Source organism: Leguminivora glycinivorella, chromosome 6 (assembly GCF_023078275.1).
Source record: "Leguminivora glycinivorella isolate SPB_JAAS2020 chromosome 6, LegGlyc_1.1, whole genome shotgun sequence".
Classification (NCBI taxonomy): Eukaryota; Metazoa; Arthropoda; class Insecta; order Lepidoptera; family Tortricidae; genus Leguminivora; species Leguminivora glycinivorella.
In genome coordinates this window covers 1,373,178-1,384,554 of record NC_062976.1, presented here as the reverse complement: position 1 = coordinate 1,384,554, position 11,377 = coordinate 1,373,178, and the positions used below count along the sequence as shown (strand labels likewise).

The 11,377-nt window shown below is 35.9% G+C and overlaps 1 long non-coding RNA gene across 1 annotated transcript; it reads right to left on the bottom strand.

Annotated features, from left to right (window-relative positions):
* Nucleotides 1–7,884: 7,884 nt before the first annotated feature.
* Nucleotides 7,885–9,604, bottom strand: LOC125227466. The gene is made up of 2 exons (XR_007177183.1): nucleotides 9,051–9,604; nucleotides 7,885–8,918 (listed from the first exon to the last, which is right to left on the bottom strand). It is a non-coding gene; the product is annotated as an uncharacterized LOC125227466 (long non-coding RNA).
* Between the last annotated feature and the right edge of the window lie 1,773 nt (nucleotides 9,605–11,377).

Here is an 11,377-nt window from a genome sequence, read left to right as displayed (position 1 = left end):
CAGCAGTCCTCAGCAGCCGCGCGCACCGAGCAAGCGCCCGCAGTATGCGTCGCGCTCTCGACATGTAAAGGCGGGGTCGCTACTCTTGAGAAAGGTTCTCGAAATTGAACCGAAACATGTCGAACGCTATATCGACTTAACCACTTGACAGTCCAGCCCGCGCGACTATATTCCGGTCAACCGTCCGGGTTTTTAAGCGACGCGCGCAGCGCGCTGCGCATTCACAACTTTTTACAAAAACGTCTGTATCTTCTAAACTACACAAGGTATAGTTCAAAAAAAAATACTTCGGTATAAATGAACGTACAGTACTTGAAATAAAATTATAGTGATAGTAAAATATGTATGATTATATACTATAAATCAAGGTTAAACTTATGTAATCGAAAAAAAATGAAGAATTTTTTTATTTGACTATTACTTAAATTATAGGAAATTTTGAGCGATGACCCCCTTTTTTTATTACGTATTAGAGAAATATACAATTTTACCTTTATAATGATACCACAGCCAACACATACAGTTCTCATGAAGATATCCAAAAAAAATTAAACAAATTCAAAATCAAACACAAACACGCGGAGTTTGACAAGGCACTGCCGAATTTATTTTTTCATTCACTAAGTAACGAGCGTACACTGCCATCTATACTTTTTGTAGCAAACTATGTAGTTAGGCTACGTTATTGTATCAAGAGAATAAGTAAATAATGCCGCAATATTTCGCTAGATCTCACTTTAATCAACTGTGTCTCCATCCCCTCTTTTGGATAGTAAGGTATCGTGGGACTGTCTACCGGAATTTTATTTTGGATACTATGCTATCGTAGGACTGTCAAGTGGTTAATACGTGAGTAACCCGCTTAAAATATTTTTTTAAATATGTATGAGTCTCATGGGAGTTTTATAGTTAAAATCTTCTATCATTAATTGTTAAGTAAAATATTAGTGGATAATATTCTTATGAACAATATAGGATAGTTGGAAAAGACAGCTTCAATATATTTGACCCACTTATTATTTAAAGTTGATTTCTTCTTACTGAATATAAGCTATGTCTTAATCAAAATAATTTACCTATGTGCTACAATCGACATGACTTTGTATATTTAATATTAGTTAGCTAATTTATATAATTATAAGGATAACAAAAAAAACCGACTGCAGTATCAGAATTATATACTTTGAAAACTGTTTACATATCGTCACTACTTTTTAAAAAACTTGTATCTTCGTCTGTCAATGAAAAGAAAATTGTGGTAAGTATGTATGGAATGCATATAGACTTACTGCGTTTTAAGAGCGTTATAACATTTCGGCGTCGGGCGAAATTAGGTATTTTACCCGCCGCGCGAGCCCAATATGCCGACCCTTTCTAGCACGTCTTATCACTCGCTCGCACTACAATAATGGACAAAACAATCTTGATCCTTTCTATGGAATTTTGATAACAACCACAATCTACTATCTCGATATAAACTTTTGGTTTCTAATAAACATTATTTTGTACGAAAATACGAGAATATAGCGCGAAATAATATCAATTATGTTAAAATTTATTTAAAAAATTAAAGTAATAATTATAAAAGTAGATCCCATCCCAAATATTTGCTTTTGTTATATGATAAGTATTAGAGTAAAGTATATATTAATATGATGATAAAATAAGACAAATACAATTCTAATTACTTCAAGGTGGTGCTCAGGGTCTGATGATGGAGCCAGATGGTGGTCACCAATACCAATGAACAATATGACTATACAACTTCGTGGTTTACATGTCATTCTAGCATTTTCACTTTCACATTTCAAGTGCATATACCACGAGTATAGGTTTTCGGGTGTGCTGATTTAAAAATTAATGACCGATTTGGAATCTGACATTGCTGACTGTCACTTTGACACAAAAGTCATCATGGGTGTCGTAAAATAGGTTTTAGGGGTGCTGATTCCAAAATTAATGACCAATGTGGAATCTGACATTGCTGACTGTCACTTTGACACAAAAGTCGTCATGGGTGTCGTCAAATAGGTTTGCGGGGTGCTGATTCCAAAATTAATGAACAATGTGGAATCTGACATTGCTGACTGTCACTTTGACACAAAAGTCGTCATGGGTGTCGTAAAATTGGTTTTAGGGGTGCTGATTCCAAAATTAATGACCAATGTGGAATCTGACATTGCTGACTGTCACTTTGACATAAAAGTCGTCATGGGTGTCGTCAAATAGGTTTGCGGGGGTGCTGATTCCAAAATTAATGAACAATGTGGAATCTGACATTGCTGACTGTCACTTTGACACAAAAGTCGTCATGGGCGTCGTAAAATAGGTTTTAGGGGGTGCTGATTCCAAAATTAATGACCAATGTGGAATCTGACATTGCTGACTGTCACTTTGACACAAAAGTCGTCATGGGTGTCGTCAAATAGGTTTGCGGGGGTGCTGATTCCAAAATTAATGAACAATGTGGAATCTGACATTGCTGACTGTCACTTTGACACAAAAGTCGTCATTGGTGTCGTAAAATTGGTTTTAGGGGGTGCTGATTCCAAAATTAATGACCAATGTGGAATCTGACATTGCTGACTGTCACGTTGACACAAAAGTCGTCATGGGTGTCGTCAAATAGGTTTGCGGGGGTGCTGATTCCAAAATTAATGAACAATGTGGAATCTGACATTGCTGACTGTCACTTTGACACAAAAGTCGTCATGGGTGTCGTAAAATTGGTTTTAGGTGGTGCTGATTCCAAAAATAATGACCAATGTGGAATCTAACATTGCTGACTGCCACTTTGACACAAAAGTCATCATGGGTGTCGTAAAATAGGTTTTAGGGGTGCTGATTCCAAAAATAATGACTAATGTGGAATCTAACATTGCTGACTGTCACTTTGACACAAAAGTCATCATGGGTGTCGTCAAATAGGTTTCCGGAGGTGCTGATTTGAAAATTAATGACCGATTTGGAATCTTGACATTGCTGACTGTCACTTTGACACAAAAGTCGTCATGGGTGTCGTCAAAAAGGTTTCTGGGGGTGCTGATTCCAAAATTAACGACTATTTTGGAATCTCACAGTGCTAATTGTCATTTTGACACAAAAGGAATCATGGGTGTAGTCAAATAGTTTTTAGGGGGTACTGATTCCAAAATTAATGAAATGATTTAAAAAGTAATGACCGATTTGGAACCTGACATTGCACAGTACCCCTGGAAACCTATTTGACGACACCCATAACGACTTTTATGTCAAAGTGACAGTCAGCAATGTCAGATTCCAAATTGATCATTAATATTGAGATCAGTACCCATGAAAACCTATTTGAAGACACCCATGATCACTTTTGTGTCAAAGTGACAGTCAACAGTGTCCGATTCCAAATTGGTCATTAGTTTTCAAACACCTCCGGATACCTATTTGACGACACCCATGACGACTTTTGTGTCAAAGTGACAGTCAGCAATGTCAGATTCCAAATTGGTCATTAATTTTGGAATCAGCACCCCCTAAAACCTATTTTACGACACCCATGACGACTTTTGTGTCAGAGTGACAGTCAGCAATGTCAGATTGAACATTCGTCATTAATTTTGGAATCAGCACCTCCTAAAACCTATTTTACGACACCCATGACGACTTTTGTGTCAAAGTGACAGTCAGCAATGTCAGATTCCACATTGGTCATTAATTTTGGAATCAACACCCCCTAAAACCTATTTTACGACACCCATGACGACTTTTGTGTCAAAGTGACAGTCAGCAATGTCAGATTCCAAATTGGTAATTAATTTTGGAATCAGCACCCCCTAAAACCTATTTTACGACACCCATGACGACTTTTGTATCAGAGTGACAGTCAGCAATGTCAGATTGAACATTGGTCATTAATTTTGGAATCAGCACCTCCTAAAACCTATTTTACGACACCCATGACGACTTTTGTGTCAAAGTGACAGTCTGCACTGTCAGATTCCAAATTGGTCATTCATTTTGTAATCAGCACCCCCTAAAACCTATTTTACGACACCCATGACGACTTTTGTGTCAGAGTGACAGTCAGCAATGTCAGATTGAACATTGGTCATTAATTTTGGAATCAGCACCCCCTAAAACCTATTTTACGACACCCATGACGACTTTTGTGTCAAAGTGACAGTCAGCAATGTCAGATTCCACATTGGTCATTAATTTTGGAATCAGCACCCCCTAAAACCTATTTTACGACACCCATGATGACTTTTGTGTCAGAGTGACAGTCAGCAATGTCAGATTGAACATTGGTCATTAATTTTGGAATCAGCACCCCCTAAAACCTATTTTACGACACCCATGACGACTTTTGTGTCAAAGTGACAGTCAGCAATGTCAGATTCCACATTGGTCATTAATTTTGGAATCAGCACCCCCTAAAACCTATTTTACGACACCCATGATGACTTTTGTGTCAAAGTGACAGTCAGCAATCTGAGGTACTACATATTCGTAATCTGAAAGTAATCAAGTCAATAATTTCAGTTATTTTGAATCGACTATGATTCCGAATTATTGGTAATAGTAATGATTGTATAGATGATTAGTGATTCCTTTACATGTAATGGTAATTTACCGTTTCACTTGATTACATTACAAGTAATCTGACACCCAGTAGTGTCAGATTACAAAGTAAAATCAAGTAATCGTGTAATCCGGAATCGATTACGATTTCCCCATCTCTGGGTTTAGTTATATGGTTCATTGGTACTGGTGACCACCATCTGGCTCCATCATCAGACCCTGAGTACCACCTCTTGTCAAAGGTCTTGTTGAGACGAACCCAACGAGCCTAAACACGAAGTCGTTTACTTACATGGTTCACTGGTACTGGTGACCACCTTCTGGCTCCATCATCAGATCCCGAGTACCATCTTGATGTGTCTTATCATCTTGACCGTATTGTAATTTTCACATTTTTATCATCACAACGTTGTAATACTTTAACATTCAAACATAACAAAGTATTACAAAAGCAAATATTTACGGATCTAGGATCAAATTCGTTGGTCGCTGTTTACACACACACAATGCGAGGATAGCCCGTGTAGAAACAAGGCGTCCGACCCACACAACAATAAATATTCTCGACGTTTGCGATGAAAACTCGGAGACCAAAGCGACATACGTCTTACCTGCTCGAGCTCCGGCGCGGCACTGAAATCGCAGGCGTCCGTCGCCGGTAAAATAGCGACAGGAAGGCTAGTTTTCAAAAAATTGGCAAAAAATCATGATAAAATATTATAACGACAAATGGATAACAGCAGTTTAAGCACATTGTGCAGATTATTTATATACTAAAATAACTTCGATAACATGTAGATTTTCGGAGAAATGATCACTTGTTTCGATGTATTTTCAAGACAAAATTGAGTTCGTTTTACTTTCAATTTCTCAATTTCAAAGGATTAAATGATAAATATTGTTTAATGGGCCTTAAGTACAAGATATTTGGAACTTAAATTAACCTCATTTATGAGAGTGATTTTATCAAATTGTACATAATAAGAGCTCCGAATTCTGTGCTTCACGCGGTTTATCCTAAACGAGCATCAGAAAAACAATCATTACTAATTGAAAAAGCTTTTTTTTTCATATGTTTTTTATTTAACCGACAGTTAATAAGATGTTCTAACTGAAACAAGTACTTTCACTGTCTTTTAGTATGAGTAAAGTGTACAATTTTGTCGATAAATATTGTGCATTTTACAATATATCGCCTTTTTTTGTCATAGCGCTCTTAACTTTGAGGAGCAGCGTGAGATACGAGATTTTTTCAAAGTAGTGACGATATTTAAATTTCTTATATATAAGAAAATGCAATTATTTATACTACAGTCGGATTTGATTTTGAAATACGAATTACGTTCTAACAAATTTAACATAACGCCAGGGATCGGATACCGGTATCTTTTTTGGAACGGTTCCGTACGTTGACCCTAAACGGGCCTAAACCATTATTATAACGTTACTGATTCATTAACCGGTATTCATTTTCGTTCAGTCAACAAACATTTATAAGTGAGAACCGTTCCGAAAAATAATGAATATTAAATGATCGTTCGTTAAAGAACGGCTCGCGGGAACGAAATTGAAATGGTTTTTCAATTCAAGAATTTGAACGAGCCCGATGCGTCGGTATTTACAAAGGGAAACGCTCGCTACCTACGTAGACGGGCGGCTCAGAACTGAAAATATCGGTTTTAAGAACGTTATATTTCTGTTTATATTAATTTCGTTATAACTGTTAATACCGAAATGATTCTGTTGGTTCATTTGAACGTTACTGTAATGAACCGTTCTTTTAGGGGGAACGAAATAAGAACCGTAACCGAAATTATTTTGTTCGCGCTGAACGAAATTTATAACAATTTACGAACAATAACAAATGTTATTTGGGAACGGGTTCCGATCCCTGCATAACGCATAGGATTTAATTTTTATCACTAAGAACAAAAATGTACTTAAGTGCTTTTTTTTGTTTATATTTTTTGTATTATTTAAGTGAAATTAATGTAATAACCAAAGAATAATGACAATCAATATTTCTTAATATTCAAAATATAAAATCACGTTATTTTTGTATGCAATATTTCTTATATTGGGTTGGTAAGAAAGTAATGAGCGAATCATAACCAATATTGTAATTTTTATTTAATTTATTATTTTAATCATTTATCAAAAATATAACGGCCTTCGTTATCTACTACTTGTCTCCATCGTTCTGGTAAAGAATGAATAGCATCGGCGAAGAAGTTCTTAGGTTTTGATTCAAAAAACTCAGCTATGTAATGTCGTAGATGGGCTTGATCATCGAACTTTTTTTCATTCAAGGCATTGCTTAGCGATCTGAACAATGCGTAATCCGTAGGTGCCAAGTCTGGAGAGTACGGTGGATGAGGTATCACTTTCCAACCTAGCTCCAATAGCTTTAGCCGAGTCACTTTTGCAATGTGTGGGCGAGCATTGTCGTGTAAGAAAAAAACTTTAGCATGCTGTGGACGATTCTGACAGATTTTTTGGTTTAAATTTTCAAGCTGATTACAGTATACTGATGCGGTAACAGTCATTCCACTTGGTAGGAGTTCCCAGTGAATAATACCATGAATATCCCACCAAACGGACAGCATAACTTTTTTCGGGTGAGGCTCTGTTTTTGGTGCCTCTATTCCTTTTTCGTTTGGAGCTAGCCACTGACGTTTGCGTGTGTCATTTATATATAAGACCCATTTTTCATCTCCAGTGATAAGATGGTCCAACCAGTTGAATGTGCGGCGAAAAGACAGAAGTTGTATGCAGATATCGGCACGGCGGTTTAGTTGATCTCTATCAAGTTCGTGCGGTATCCAAACACTGTATTTGTAGTTTTTTCCCAACTCGTGTAAATGTGTTTCTATGGTGACATGAGAGCAGCCTAACTCGGTAGCAAGAGTACGACTCGTTAGCCTCGGATCTCCTTCAATTAAGGTTTTTAATTTGGCTACATCAATCTTCACCGGTCGACCAGACTTAGGTTGATCTGATAATGAAAAGTCGCCACTACGAAACCGCTGGAACCATCGTTTCGCCGTGGCCTCAGACACAACTTCAGGAGCAACACGCTGACATATATTACGCACTGCTTCGGCGGCTGAATGGCCAGACTGAAATTCATATAGTAAGCAATGCCTTACATGCACTTTTAATTCGTCCATTTTCTTCCTTATATTAGCTCGGCGACAGCTAGTGAATGACTGACGAGAAACTGTGCGACTCGCCCTTTATATACTTTCGACCATAGAAGATTCTAGAACACTCTCAAAAATTTTATGTGGAATTCAATCGATCGCTCATTACTTTCTTACCAACCCAATAGAAAAATCGCTCAACCATTTTGGATTGTATATTTGTATTTTATATTATTCTTCTATTTCATATGGAATTATTCGTATATGCATCAAATCAGCAATATTTTTATGCATAATCTACTCTTAAACAGCTAGCACTATATACAAGAATAAATTTTAATGTAATATTATGAATTTTAACACTTTCGGGGCCGGACTGCATACTGACTGCAGTTATTATGTAAACTGCAGTACGGAGTACAAAATACATTCAATTTGCAGTCCGTCAGACTAGTAAAAAAATATTTTGGTAAAATGCAGCATGAATTTTGACAGCTTCTTTGACATTTTGTAAATAAACTGTATGGCCACTTTATTTAATTTGACTAAATATTTTAGTAACTGAGTAATTCCCGAAAAGTTTGTAGTTTTGTATACTTGAATCACGTCTCAGATTTTGATAAAAATTGGTAGGCTGATAGTCCATGATGCTGAGTAAGATCCACTAAGTTTTCCAAAATATTCTAGGTAGTTTGTATGAAACCTTCCTTTTTGTTACCAGAATCCTATACATTTTGTTTAGTTGTCTTGTTTATTAGGATCACTAACAGAAGATACAATATACATACTATAAATTACAAACTATAAAAACCCATTCATAATTGATCCCCCACTTATAGGTATTCAGAGCATTCAAATAGGTACATAATTATTAAGTATGACAATATCCCTATTGCCCCAAGGGCTATATCAAGGGCTTTTCGGTAACAAAACAGCAAACATACAAACTACCTGGGGAATGTTAGGAAATCGAGTGGATCTTGCTTAGCACCACGGACTCTTATCAGTCTACCAATTTTTATCAAAATCGAAGACGTGATCTAAATGTATAGTCAGCTGCAGAGAAAAGGAGACCCCCTGCCATACAAAGTAGTAGACTCTGCAGCTGACTGTACACACTTTTTGGGAATTACTGAACTAACAACGAAATAATGGAACTGTACCTGCCTGAATAAACGCTTTTTCGAGCCAAAATTAGTAATACTGTAATTACTGCTACTTACGCCGTGGCTTGCGTGGGCGACGGTCGCGCGACGGCGATGCGACGCATACCAAATCAAACCTTATCGATATGGAAGTATGAGACGCGACGGCGACGATCGCGCGACCGTCGCCCACGCAAGACACTACGTTACTGTATTTATTTTTATAGTTATATCTAATTACAGTTTTAACAATAAGATTAATACTGATAATACAGTCTGACCAAAAAGAGTAGAAATTAAAAAGTGGGAACATTGTAGTGTCGTCCCTTTCAAATCAATATGTGTGAGAAAACGGGACGACACTATGATGTTGCCACTTTAATTTCTACTTGTTTTGGTCAGACTGTACATATTACTAGTTACGTCAACATTTTTTTTGGTTATTTATTCGTCACTGCTCCTTACTTCTTGCAATGCATTTCACAGTTAAATATTAAACATTAGAAATTGTTTAAAAACTTTTGATTTTGTATGGAATACTTTGCTATATGATTTATATGTAAATCGATCTCTAATTTTGAGTTACGAACAAAATATTGAGAAGTCGCTACGCTCGCGACTTATATTTAAAATCTTGAACAAACAGAGAGTAGCCTCACTAGCTCGGAAACACGTGTTTTATCCTTTAATTCCAGCGGGTAAAAACGCATTTTATCCACTAGCGGATAAAGTAATTTGACCTTGAATATAGTCACATTTTCTGCTTTAAAATTGATAAAAGTGGGTGAATCTAGTGATGAAGATGATTTACCACCTGTGGAACTACTGGAAGCAGTGATAAACACGTTTTTTGCGTTGTACTTTCCTAGCTAGTTGAGCGGAAAAGTTTTGTGTTACACACGGGTGCAAATATATATTATATTATTAACATTTATTCATGACATTGTGACATGTTATTATATTTAATTACTTTTACTAATGGATTGTTTTTATGGACCTTTGAACTGTTTATCTATTAATTTGTATTTTAAAGCATTTTGTATTATATTCTAGATGTAAGTAAAACTTACCACCGCAATCGTCCCAGTACTGTGCCTTATTTGTTAAAAATACAAATCTCGTATACATTTTCTATCACTTTTCAAATATTAGCTGTAAAAATATTATCTATGGTTACACATTTCATAAGAATACAGAGTGGGGCCTGTAACAAAGGCGAAGAATTGAACTCTAGGCTATTCTCCTTATACTGATCAACATTTGTTCGGCGACTTTTAAAAATAACTTGTATTTTGATTTTTATCACCCTTGAAAGTTTTTTCTAAGAGGTAATGTATTGCGAATTCTGTTAAGTCTAAAGTGTGACAGACAACGTCAATGACAACAATAATGGCGTACATTGAACCTAATATTTATTTTGTATGAAAAATTAAAAATTTAAAGACTACATAATTTTTAAAAGTCACTGAACAAATGTTGATCAGTATAAGGAGAATAGCCTACAGTTCAATTCTTCGCCTTTGTTACAGGCCCCACTCTGTATATTCTTATGAAATTTGAAAAAAAAAAAAAACGTCACTTTCGAGCCAAAACGGAAAGAATCATCAGCATCTTTATACACAGTTATGTTACGAAAACGAACTTTATTATTTACAAGGGAAATTATGAAACATCGGAATCAGCATGGCAAAAAGTAAAAATGGAACTAAATTTTTTTTTATCATAGCAACACTTGACTGTTTTCATTGAAAAGTGGCAAAACTGTCAAAATAGTTGCCACATGCAAACCGTTTTGCATAGACGGTGGCGCCCCTATTATTATTCTACTCTTTTTACTGTAAAACTATATTTTGTTTCGAAAGTGGCGCGTCTGTTGTTTAACTCTTTGAATTTAGGGCCGGTTGCACAAAACTGTCTGTTACCGTTAAAGCGTTCGTTAAATTTTATTGTATAGGAATTTCCATAGACGGTTGATGCAACTGGCCCTTAGTCTATGACGTTCAGAGGGTAAATATTTAATACTAACAGTTAAATTTCTATATAAGAGCACATGCACACTTTAGCGGAGATATTTATACTTATACACGTTGCATTTCGCAAATTCAGTATTTACACTATTATTATCGATCTAGCAGTAAAATAATCATGTTGATGAAGTTGTTTTATTTTATTGAACCTTTAAAATGTGGGGGCCAATCATGATAGCGCGATTAGGGTTGCAAATATAAAAAAAAACAAATGTTTTTTTCAGAATTATGAGAAAAAAACATGAACAAATAATTCGACAAGAACGGTTTTTCGTGAGTTGTAACGTGTTTCAATAACAATAACGTACATTTTAATTCGATTAACATTCAGTATACAAACGTTTATGGGGGAATCCCCGACGTGCAGCGTGGAGAGGCGGTGGTGTTGCCAACAGTAAATAGTGATAACTACTTACTTCTACAAGACCAAAGAATAAAGTTATTTGATTAAATTTGTTTAATAGTTTACATTTAGTCTAAAAAACCGTATAAAAGTTTTAACTGC